At 32.1% G+C, this 12,386-nt stretch overlaps 1 protein-coding gene across 11 annotated transcripts in view; it reads right to left on the minus strand.

Moving 5' to 3' along the window:
- TENM3 (teneurin transmembrane protein 3) overlaps window positions 1–12,386 on the minus strand; it is a 708,976-nt gene that overhangs the window by 432,255 nt on the left and 264,335 nt on the right. For 3 of the 11 annotated variants that reach the window (XM_087963275.1, XM_087963274.1, XM_087963273.1), the window contains exon 1: window positions 11,892–12,323. The exons of 2 other annotated variants lie outside the window; for them this stretch is intronic. The gene's annotated coding sequence lies outside the window, so the exon portion shown is untranslated. Of the gene's footprint in view, window positions 1–10,975; window positions 11,406–11,891; window positions 12,357–12,386 lie in introns of those variants that run through there. 6 more of the 11 variants (XM_026667191.2, XM_087963276.1, XM_087963272.1 and 3 more) reach the window with 4 other exon arrangements.

Consider the following 12,386-nt stretch of genomic DNA (forward strand, 5'->3'; position numbering starts at 1 on the left):
ATTGGGTTACTTTCAGTTTCCAAAATAATAAATTAGGCTTTCAGTTTCCAAAGATGAAAATCCTGCAGAAATTTTAAGTCACCCAAACTAACTCACTGTATTCCCACACTAATTAAAAAGATAAAGGATTTGTTTTAGTAGAAACATTTATTTTTTTAATTAATACAATTTCTACATCCACCGATCTGAATCAATGACCCTGATACAATTTCAATCTATAAAATCTATAAAACAATAAACAATAACCAAAATAAATATACACAGTAGCCAAGATACTTGGACAGTTAATAATAAAGCCAAGAAATGAGCTCTTCAACACACTGAGCACCCTAGGCTCGGTAACACAAGTAGTTTTAAAACCTTACGAAAGGGCAACAAGTTTGGGGCCATTCTAACATCTGAGTGGAAGATATCCCGCAAGGCAGAGGCTACAGCACAAATGGAACATTTTCTAATACCTGTCAGCTGACATTCTTTAGCTGACAGGATCATCAGCATGTCCAATCTGCTAGACTGATTTGAAAAATGTATAAATTTAAATAAATATTTTCATGCAAACAAACGATTAAGAATTATTTCTGAATTATAGTTTGACTGATAGATCTAGAATATTTCATAAGACAACAAAACTAGTACCCAACTTGTTTCGGCACATTTGCAACATGAATGGCCAATAGCACCTAAGTATCCTGTCAATATTTCTGTAGCTCCCAGAATATCTCTTCTGAATGCCTGGGGTTTAAAAAAAAATAACCTGTTTTATTTTTCCTGTTGAGTGGGTTAAGACTTATCTGGAAAACCTGAATGTGCCAGCTTATTCCTCATGAATTTAAAAAAAAAATCCAAAACAAAACAAAATCTGGGAACTTGGCCAGCGCATCATTTTAGCCCAGAGAATATTACCTAGGGGAAATGGCATACTCCATTCCCAAATAGGCTTTAAAAGATGAAATGTCTTCCATAATATGAGGCACTACTAGCCCACTGAATCACAGCCTGGACAAATTTGGAAACTATATATAAAGCTGCATCCGAAGATTTGGAAACTCACTATAAAATCATAACAGCCAAATTCTAGATATATAATTATTGGTCAAATAAAAAAATCTTTAAACTGGATGACTAAAAAGTACTTCCCAACAAAAAAACATCTGAACCACAGATTGTCCTATTTCCTTCTGGACACTAACATATACATTGTTAGCAGAATAGCTAAATTTATGCAGAAGGCAGTTCAGCTAAGAATCTGTTACATTAAACAGATTGGGGTATTGCGTAAAGGCAATGTATTTGACTATCTGAACACTGACTGTTTGCATTTAACACTTTTATTTTATCATATTCTTTCTTACTTCATTTTGGAAATAGACCTTGCATTTTACCTTTATTTTTTAATATGATTATAAAACTAATCAATCAATAAAGTATCTGCATATTTCTAAAATGAAACCAATGTTAGCCATAAGTTGGTTTCTGGAGACTTCATCTTTCATAATACTGAGCAGATCAATATTCAGGCAGAGAAAGACATTTTCTAAAATCAGTTAACTGACACAGTCTCTTTTTTTCTGTATAATAGTAGGACAGGCCTAGTGACTTGAAAACTGGTATTTCTTTAGTACAGATACTTTGCTAAATCTCTTCCAAGATATTTTCAGCATAGCTATATACAAAAATGCACTGGCACTCAGCAAGATGTTACAACAGAGTTACCACACTCAATACATTTTAGCTATTTATCATCCCCGTTTCCTTTTTGAAATCTCCTTGAATATATATATATATATATATATCACTTTGATATCATTAGCTTTAAGAGAATTGCATATTATTTTTCCCATATCATTACTGTAAGGAACAGAATGTTTCTACAAATCACACATATTTTAAAAAATCAATGAATGCATTTTTTGCACACACACACACAAAAATAAGGCCCATATTCCTGTGACTCAAAAGTCTTAATCTCAGAAATTTCCCTTTAGTCCTTGTACATCATTCCATTTATGAAGCTACTATTCAGCAATACATTTTCTAGTACATTATTCCCTTAGAACTATAGCAACAGGCATTAATATCATAAATACTGTTGTCATTGGTTAGAAGTTGATTTACACCAACTCACAAAACAAAGCTTTTGCCTCATACATGTAGAATCAACTTAATCAAGATAAAGAATGGAAACAACTCTGTACCATAAGTACATAAACTGATTATTTTCTTTATACTTCAAGGTAGAAAACTATATGGCTTAATCACATTCCTCATATATGTGCTACAAAAAATACTTTAAAAAATAATTGGGAAACAAATTTATTAAACCTGCATAAGATTACACACTATCATTACACAATATTAGAATATAAGACACACTATATAATTCCCCAGAAGTTATTTTATGTCAAAATATCCTAGTTCATATTTAAAACAAGTAGCAGAAATATGGTTTAATTGCATCTCAGTTAAACACAAGAAATAACTAAAGCATAAAAATCTGAACTAAATCCAATCCTAAGAACAAAAAGTCACCAAAATAACATTTATTCTTAATAATGAAATAATTGTAGATTTATCCTATCATAATTGTTACCAAACTGTGATAGATTATTTTTTTATAGTGCAGATAGGATAAAGACGTTTACCTGCTTGCTTGCTACCTGCTTTTACCTGCTGCAAACGAAGATACTAAAAGGATACACCAAAATACACCTAAAGACTCTTATGTTCGCTCCTCAATTTTCTAATTAAAATAATGCATCATGGACATTTATTCTACGAAACATTGTAAGCCATTATGGGGGCCACCAGTAAAATATTTTCAGTCACAACAAAGCTTTAGAAGTATAGTTATACGTTATTATAGTTCAAAGATTTCTGTACATCTCTCTCTCTCTCTCTCTGTATAAATATATTAAGATAATTTTTCATTTGCAAGCTAAGAACATTTATGCTGTATAACATATAAATATTTTCCATAGATGAATGCAAGTTTGTTGATAATACGTACAAAATGTAACAAAAATTATCCATCTTATATTAGATTCAATAATTACATTAAAGGTTTTCCATTTCAGTCGTTACAAATGGATACAATACTTTATCCTCTAATATAAAGTTCTATGAACTAAGTTAGCATTTTCAAGAACAGCTTGCAACTCTCATTTAGCTTATCACAAAAATTTCACTTTTCCATTTTTATACATCAAAAGTTCATTAAAATTCTAAATATTTTGAAATTATTTATATCATTACTTATTAGAGTATAATAACATTTGGAATTCATAGAAGTGTTAGAATTTATTATCTACACTTGAAAAAAATATTCAGCGGAAATGGCAGCAAGTTCAAATGGATTTAATTCTATAAGGTACATTATTACCGAGCACAGGAAGTCTTAGTTCTGAATAAACATCAGCAGAATACTAATATGGGTGCATATTTTAATTAGGCCATTTAAAGTGAAATATAATGCCTCCTCAAAAGGTAAATTATATGATGTCTTTAGTTTCCATTAACTATCAAAATTAACACAATTTTCTTGAACCCAAAACATCATAAAATAGAAAAAGAAATATATCATTAATGAAAGTATAGTACGGTTATATTTTCAAATATTAGCTATATATCAATGAGAAAATCTCATTTTGTCACTTAGCTTAAGAACCTATATAGCTGCTTCAAAAGAATTCAAAATTACAAAATACTGTATAAAGACCAGATTCTTGTGAATTGTTTCCCATTATCAGATTAATACATATTAAGTCACACTAAACAATGTTTACACAATTTATTCTAAGTTAACACCTTTTTATTAAACTACCATAGATAAAAGAAAACTAAAACCAAAGTCTCACCTGAAGTCCTAAATACTGTAATCTGTTCTGTAAAATTTTAGCCTTGTTTTTCAGCATTTTATATTACAAAATACTCAAGATTGATGGTGAAACAGAAGTTTATGATGGTTCCACTTTCTAAATTTTTAGTGTTACTTGCCATGTGAACCAACCAAGAGTAACTGCATGTTGCAGTGTGTGTGATAGGATGCCTGTTAAATAAAAGAACTTCAAATTGATTTTCCTCCGCTATCACTCCATCCAAAATTTGAAGATGCACCTGACTATACTGAATTTCTATCACAGTATGTCATGTATAAAATGATAATGCTTACCTCAATTAAAATGTAATAATACTAACGAATCACCAAAAATATGATTTAAAGAAAAGAAACTGGCTTTCAATTTCAGTTTTGAGAAATAAAATACTTTTTATTACATATTAATATTTTAAAATATATTTGATTTCTAATTTCATTGCAGGAATAAAGGAAGCTTGTATTATGAACTATTAATGCTTTGTAGAAAAACATAGTATATATTATAACAGAACTGAACATATCAAAATAACTACACTGCAGTAATTTCATGGTTATATCTTAAATATTATTGATATCTATTTAAAGCTATTTAGAAAAATCAGAACAATTCTCCTGGATTTTATTTTCATACTGAATATTTAGTCAACACACAAATCAATGACAAGGGAAGACAACTGGTAACTGAATCTTTATTATACTATAAAGTGCAAGAATATTTGCTGAATAAATATATCTAAACTCCTAAATTAACTGCTTGATAAGTTGCAATTTAATATATTTGGACATACAAGCAATTAAAATAAATGTTCACTTTTGAGGAATAAGTGGCACATTGTTTTCAGCATTTAAAATTTACCATTACCAGATTATAAATCTAAGAAAACATTCTGACTGGCCTGAAACACATACTATTACAATTTAGCAACAGTTACCAAAGTGATAGTTTATTGTTAGTCCTCTAACAATAAAAATCAACCAGTTTTGGTAATTAATAAAGCACTACATATTTCTTCTACTTTCTAAATGAAATTAAGATAGATTAATATTTTTAAAACACACAGAAAAAATACCTTAAACTTCTTATGTTGAATAATTTGTGTAAAAACAATTCCTCATATAATTTAAACTTTAAAATTCACAATGTTTACTTTAAAATCTACAGTATTATATAACATTTCCCTCATATTGGATACCTTGAAATGAAAAAGCAACACGATGCTCCATAAAGTCAACTTTGAAATGAAAAAAAAAATGGTATCCCATAATGTCAAAACCTATATTATGCACCTGCTATGCATTATGACTGTCTATAATTTGATGTCCTACTAGTGATGGTGGGGTGATTCCCACTAGCAATCTTTAGAAGTCTTTAATGTCTTCCTTTAAAAGCCAGGGTTATCATTAACATTATAAATATGATATGGAAAATGTGATTTAGTGGCAAAGGCCACCAAATAACTACATATAAACTGAACCAAACTCTTCTTGGTTCTTTATTCAGTTTATAAACCACTACATACATAAACATACATTGATTTTACTACCTAAGGAACAAAAAATTTCCTCACACAAAAATGTTTTTTTTAATATGAAAAATAGAACTTTATTTGAAATCTTTGTTTCTTTACATCACTTCACGGAACAAATTGTCAATAAAACAGTGGTGTTTTCATTTATATAATAACTCTAATTTTGAAACTCATAATGCATAATGCAACAGCAACAATACATTATGACCCAACTGTAACTTACATCCCTATTAAATACATATCTGGTTGTGTTCAGTATCACTGGTATGTATGGTTGTTGTTCAGTTCATTGCTTACTAGTATTATCTGATTAGAAGCCCAGATTGCACTCAGTATAAGACTATTTAGCACACAACACAATATGGTTAGATAAGTATTAGGCAAAACTTACTAAAACAGTTGATGACCCTCAGTCAACATGAAGGTGCCACACACTAATTTCTATTAATTCCAGCATTTGTTTCTTCTAGCTTCCCTGTGGTTTAAAGTTCTCAGCCTTAATGCTGGGTGGCAATTGCTGACACACCTAACATCTATCCTGAAAAACACTGATCTCAACTACAGTTCCACTATATCCTATTACAACCAATGGATCCTAAATTTTATTGCAGCTATTATATGGCACACCCAACAATGTTGAAAGAATATCCTGCAAGATTCCAAACATTTATCCAGAACTAAGACCTATTAAATTCAATATGGCATAGTAAGCAAAGTCTGCTTAAATTATTTGGTCTTAGAATACATTATTTACCTTTAAATCCATTATATTCTTTAATTATTAAATACTTTTATATAGCCATTCTTCATTGTGCTTAATTTACAGAACTTTTCATCACTCTACATAGGATGTGTTTATTTACAGCATTTTTGCCTATTTTCCCTATTCCAGCTGTATAAAAACATAATTTATACAATAAACCGTACCAGCTCAAACTACAATTTCTTTCCCAAAATGATAAAAACCTAAAAATAAATAGTAATAGGCCAACATCACTAAATGGCAAAAGCTGAATAAAACTATTTACGCAGCTTAGCAAAATGGAAGTAATGAGGGAGATAGGCATTCCTTAGGGTTGTTTCATCATTTAATAAAGCATTCCTGTGTAATACCAGTTTAACTGAAAAATACTTATCCCCAGAAAGGTATGTACTAGATTACAACCTTAACATTATATTAATTATAGTATAGGTGTTTTTTGAGAAATCAGCAAAACTGAGTTGTTGGATTTTTTTAAGGTTCTGAGAAAAGTAGCCTCTTCTTTATGTGATAACTTAATGTGCGCCTTATTAATATTTTGAAAGAGACATACGAACAAACAAGAAATGTTATAGCACTGTGGGAATTTTAAATAATGTTTATGACACAAACTATAATCTTCCAAACCAACAGTACAAGTGATTTCATTTCTTCAAATGAAGTTTACACCCCAGGTACCTATGGATACGTATTCTCAATTTATATCAATGAGTTAAAACAGTCATCCAAAAAAAACAGTATCTTCAAAGTAGAAATTCAGTAAGATAAATTACCATAATACATGTTTGCATTGCACACTTAAATTTTAGTATTTAATTATAGAAAAGACCAAAAACACATGAAGTTTTATTGCATAAATTCTGGGTTATTCAGTCACAACTTTTAATTTTAAAAGAACCTTTGTTCATATGGATATTTGCCGTATTTTTATCTTTTATGTTTCCTTGTAACATAAAATACAGAAATGAACAAAAGTATATGCCTTTACAATTAATTCAGATAATGTGAACATTATACTTAGTTTTAAGTTATTTCATGAATATTAATATAAGTGGTTGTTTTTATTTATCAAGTCTGAATTTAATCACTTTTTTCAGCTTTACAATCCTATAGTATATGACCACTAATTAGTAGAATAACTTAGCATGCTGAAGAAATGAAAGAAATAACATTTGGAGTAGTATCAACCTGCCTTCTGAGTTTGTGTCATAATAAATGCATTAAGTATAAAGATTTCTTTCCCCTGCCCATGTCTTGAGATTCACACAGAAAATAATAAATTAGATTTCTGTGATCAACTTAACTCTTTCTGTACAAAAATCGATTTAAGTTAACTGTATATTTTTATACCATTCTTTTTTTAGATATTTCAATAATTAAGTACAAACTGTAGAATGAAAAAAAAAAAACATCTATTGTTTCTCTTATTCTTTTATTTTTCTTATATGTACCCATTTCATGTATTCACAACTATGTATACACTTATACTTATTATCTTGTAAACAATTGGCAAATCAAATAAATAAATAAATAAATAAATCTAATGGGAATATTCCAAATAGTTTTATACCATTTATTTAATTTGGGGGGCAGGATGCAATGCTATACATTACATATATATTTTCTATTGAAATACTGGGTTCTAAAGAAGTCAGTCAGGATCCATTTTACTCTTAATATTTGTATGGTCTATATAAAGTAAACTGTAGTTTTCAAAATATGTTACCTTTTCAAAAAAAAAAAATCTGAGATTCATATCTAAAAAGTATACCTCAACATATATAAAATATTATCCTATACCACATGACTGAAAAGACCCATATTTAGAAACATTTAAATATCTGCTTTGTTAGAACTTTAGTATTATACCCTCTGGTTTATTTTTAAATGTATGGATTTTAATCTTTTCCAGAAAATCATATTTTAAATGCATTATATATAGTTACCAACATCATTAAAATATTATTTGTAACCAAGTACTGCCAGAGTTGAGACAAGAAGACAGAGAAAGAAGAAATATGCAAATTTCACAGCAAGAATGAGAACATCAACTATCCTGTTTCTAGGAAATAATTTTTTAAAAAAACTATACCTTTTCACTGCTACACAATGTCTACCAACACTGCAATGTAGTGTTAAAGTAGTTAACTTATGAATAACAGGTGATTTCACTTGCTATTGTTTTTATATTATTCTTGGAAATGTTTATTTTGTGATAAGTGTAAGTACATAATCAGATTATCAGTTTCTTAAACTGATCATGTTTGGCTTAATAAATCAGCTTAATTGTGAATTAAAGGTCAAACTTAAACAAATATTAAACAAACTGTTCTTTCTAAAAAAAACTATTTTCCCAGTTTTTCTATGACACTTAAGATTCCAGTAAGATGAGAGTTGCATGACACAGCAGTCTGAAAATCTTTAACACTTGTTTTCAAACAAGTGACTTCAAAATGTAGCAATTTTGCTTTTAGACAAGTTAATTCAGCATAAAAGCAGATATTTATGCATACTTTTATGCTGTAAAACAACATATCTGAAATGTTTCCAATATAACTATTATTCAGAAATTTCCATCTATTATTTAAAAAAATAACAGAAATGTTAAAAATAAATCATATTTCAAAACATAATTTTCAACTAGAAAAAAATGCTAGGCTCTTTCTATGCATCTATGCTGTCCATATTTAGCAACTTTCAAAACCAACTTCTTAAAAACATATTTGACTATCCAAATACAACTTTCAACAGTTTCTAAAAAATTGTGAAAAACAAAATATTTCACTAAATAGCACTTTTACATATAAAACACTAAAAATCTGTGCTATGTTAAATATTAATTTGCCTCTTTAAATGCCACATACAACTAAGATTTTTTTTAAATCAAAATTTAGCATTATTTTAAAGATATGATAAACCTATCTTTTAGGAAAGACAGTGTAATTTAACTTAAAGAGGCTACTTTTTTCAATCTTGTATGTTAAGAACCTTTATATAGCTGCATCTATTAAAATAAACGTTATAGAGACAAAGGGAAGAAAACAAAAACGTCAAGAATTATGAGATTTATTTTTTGTGCAAATATTGTTTCTGTAATATATTAGTGATAAAAAGCTTTAATACATCTCATAAAAATTCTCAACATTCGATTACATGGGAGCTTGCAAAGATTTCATCATTTTTCTACCATGTTAATATTGAACTGTTTTTATCTAATTCTATCAAAAATAACAGAAGAATAAATGTGGTAACAATACGTTAAGCATTTTTTTCCCCAAAGAATCATATTTAAATAGCTTTTCCTTAAGTTAAATTAAATATTTGTTTGGTTTGTCATGTATACATTCGAAACTAGTATCCATATGTAAGGCCTTCCTTTCCCAAATCATGTATCAGACTTGACTTATACACTGGCAAAAGAGGAATCTTGGTTTAGGCTTAGGATAAAATACACTAGTTACTCCCTCCCCCCAATATATCCTTGCATTTTAACAACATTTAACTCCATGTTTACTGTTTTGGGGTGGTGCTAAATATGGCAGCCAATAAGCTTTTAAAAATCTCAGTATTCTTTTAATTCACTTGACTTTTAAAAAAAAATCAGAATGTCTGATTATATTAGTTCCATTTTTTTTAATCTTTAAGCCACAATAACTCTAATTTGATTAAAAATTAAATGAAATATCAATACCTTAACTAACTGGATTATGAGTACTCTTGCAACATTAGTCATAATCTGCCCATTGGTGGATATATAAATCATTTCCTTATTTAACCTATTATTTTCAAAAACACCTGGAGGAAAATTCTTCCAAAATAAACAGCTAAAGATTCAGAATTGGTACTTTTTTTCAATATTTCCTTACATATAATCTTTAGTATACTGTTCCCTATACATTATATACAACACATTTATGAATTTTTCCTGTTTTCTAAGTTACAATCAGTGTAACTTTGTTTATACTTATACATGTATTTCAAATTAAGCCAATACACCATTCCAGTAAATGCCACAGAGTTCAATCTAATCAATTCAGTTTCTTGCATATTTCTATTCAAGCACAAGCTGAATAGAGTAATCACTCTTTTACACATGAAAACAGAGTATAACTGTAAGGTTATCTAGGTACTGATGTAGGTTGTATACTCATCTCTTAAGAATTCCTACTGTGGCCTAATGGCTTTAACAATAAATCTAGCTAAATATATAGAGAGGTTAGATTTTAAACTACTGTTCAAAGTTTAAAGAAACAGGTTTAACTGAATGTATATCTTTAATCAATAGAATATTCAAGTTCATATTAGAATAGATGTTTTGGCTAGGAAAGCAAGCATTCTGGCACTTCAAGTCTCAGAAGTTAGCTTCACTTATTAAGGTGTGTGTATGTGAGTATTAACTGAATAAATAGCAAATCACAATAAGATCATGTCACTGGAATTCTGCAAACAGCAACAACAGCCATGTATTAGATATCCATATTTATATTTAGGTATCTTTTAATTTATGATTTTATTACAAAATTTTATGGTTGCTTATGCTGCATAATTGAAAGTTAACAATCTGTTAATTATAGCCAATTTATGAAGTTTGGTGAAAAATACTGCAAAAATAATTGTGTTTGACCAGGGAAGTATAGAAAAATTAGGTAAAACTACAAATGTTTAATTTGGAAAATGAATAACCTATCCAGTGATTCGGTACTGTCTAATTGATAATGTTTTCTTAAGGCAAGAATGAAACCTCAATAAAAACACACACACACACACACACTCAACTCTACACAAGTTGAAACAAAACAGGCTTTTACAAACCTTCAGCCTTCTTCATACCCGAACATCCGAACTGATAAACTGGGAGTGAAGGCAAACAGGATAAAAATGCTATAGCAGTCACATTCGTACTGTCATTATGTGGAACACTCCAGTCCAACAGCTCTGAAAGCTAGGCTATAACTGGCTTAGAAGAAAATGCTTCGGTTAAGTAACGGGCGAGGCGACTGGAGCAGCTCAGTTCGCCAGCGAAGGGCGACCTGCTGAATCTTAAAAGTGCCAAATCCTCCGACTGAGACCTGGAACACCAACGGAATAACAAAAGCAACGCGGACTTCAACAGATGGGTCCGTCCCGTCATGTCGGTGCTGCTCCCTCACTCTAGGAGTTGAGGAGATCAAGTTGAATTAGCGAGCGACCCCTCCAACACTCCCCGTTGTCGTTTCTTTGGAGTCTCGTCCTTTTCCATTTCAGACCAGATCTATATTTTCTACAGGTCCCGGCAACCCCTTTCGCCGAGCAGATCTGACATCAAGAGGACGAACCAGGGGAAGCTCCTTTCCCCCCGCCTCCCCAGCCAATCCCCCAACTCCACCTTCATTTCTCCCCTTTTTCTCTGGGACAAGAACTGAATCCTCTCGGAAGCCTTGTCGCCGGCAAAGAGCCTCGGCACAAAAGCCCAAGAAAAACGGGAGGGGGGAAAAAAAGGGGGGGGGGAGAAAAGTTTCCGGCCAACTCCAGAGAAAGGGAAGCCTCACCTGAGACAGGTCGCGGCTAAAGCTCCACCAAGCAGGCAGGGTTTTAGGTCAGAAAACTGGGAAAGGTTCGAAAGAACCGCCCGGGCGTCCTCGAAACCCCCCACCCTCACCCCGGCCGGCTATTCGCCGCAACTCCTCCGGTTCTCAGAGGGGCCCGCGGGCGCTAGGACCGACAAAGAGCGCGGGACGGAGCCACTTACCGAGGCGCCTCAACTCGGACTTTCCCTCCTCCTCTCTCCTCTGTCAACCCAAGAGCGCGGGGGCGAACGGCAGCACCGCCCGCTTGGCCGACCGAACGGGGGGGGCGTCGTACGGGAAGGGCAGGACGGATGGGAGGCAAAAGAGAAGTGTTTCAAGTTCCGTGCCCGGTCCTGCCAGGCGAGGGGCAGCGAGGGGAGAGGAGCCTCCTCGGGAATTCACACTCTGCAGCTTCCAGAGCTGCGTCCCTTCCCCCGATTCGAGAGTTTAGTGTTGTTGCCAACTCTTGTTATTTTCGCTCGTCCTCGAAAGAAAGGGGGGTGGAAAGGAAAGGCACGGCCCCCCAATAAAGTGCCACAGAAGCCGGGAGGGGGGGGAGGAGCAGCGGCAGCCAAGCGAATGTAAGCTGGGGGGCACCCCGAAGGGAGAGCTGGCTCGGCGGCGGCCGCTTCAGCCCCTGCCTCCCTTATTAGGGAGCAAGAGAGGCGCACACGCAG

This window comes from Notechis scutatus, chromosome 4 (genome assembly GCF_049901735.1).
Source record: "Notechis scutatus isolate UNSWTSFEM ecotype Mainland chromosome 4, rNotScu1.2, whole genome shotgun sequence".
Classification (NCBI taxonomy): domain Eukaryota; kingdom Metazoa; phylum Chordata; class Lepidosauria; order Squamata; family Elapidae; genus Notechis; species Notechis scutatus.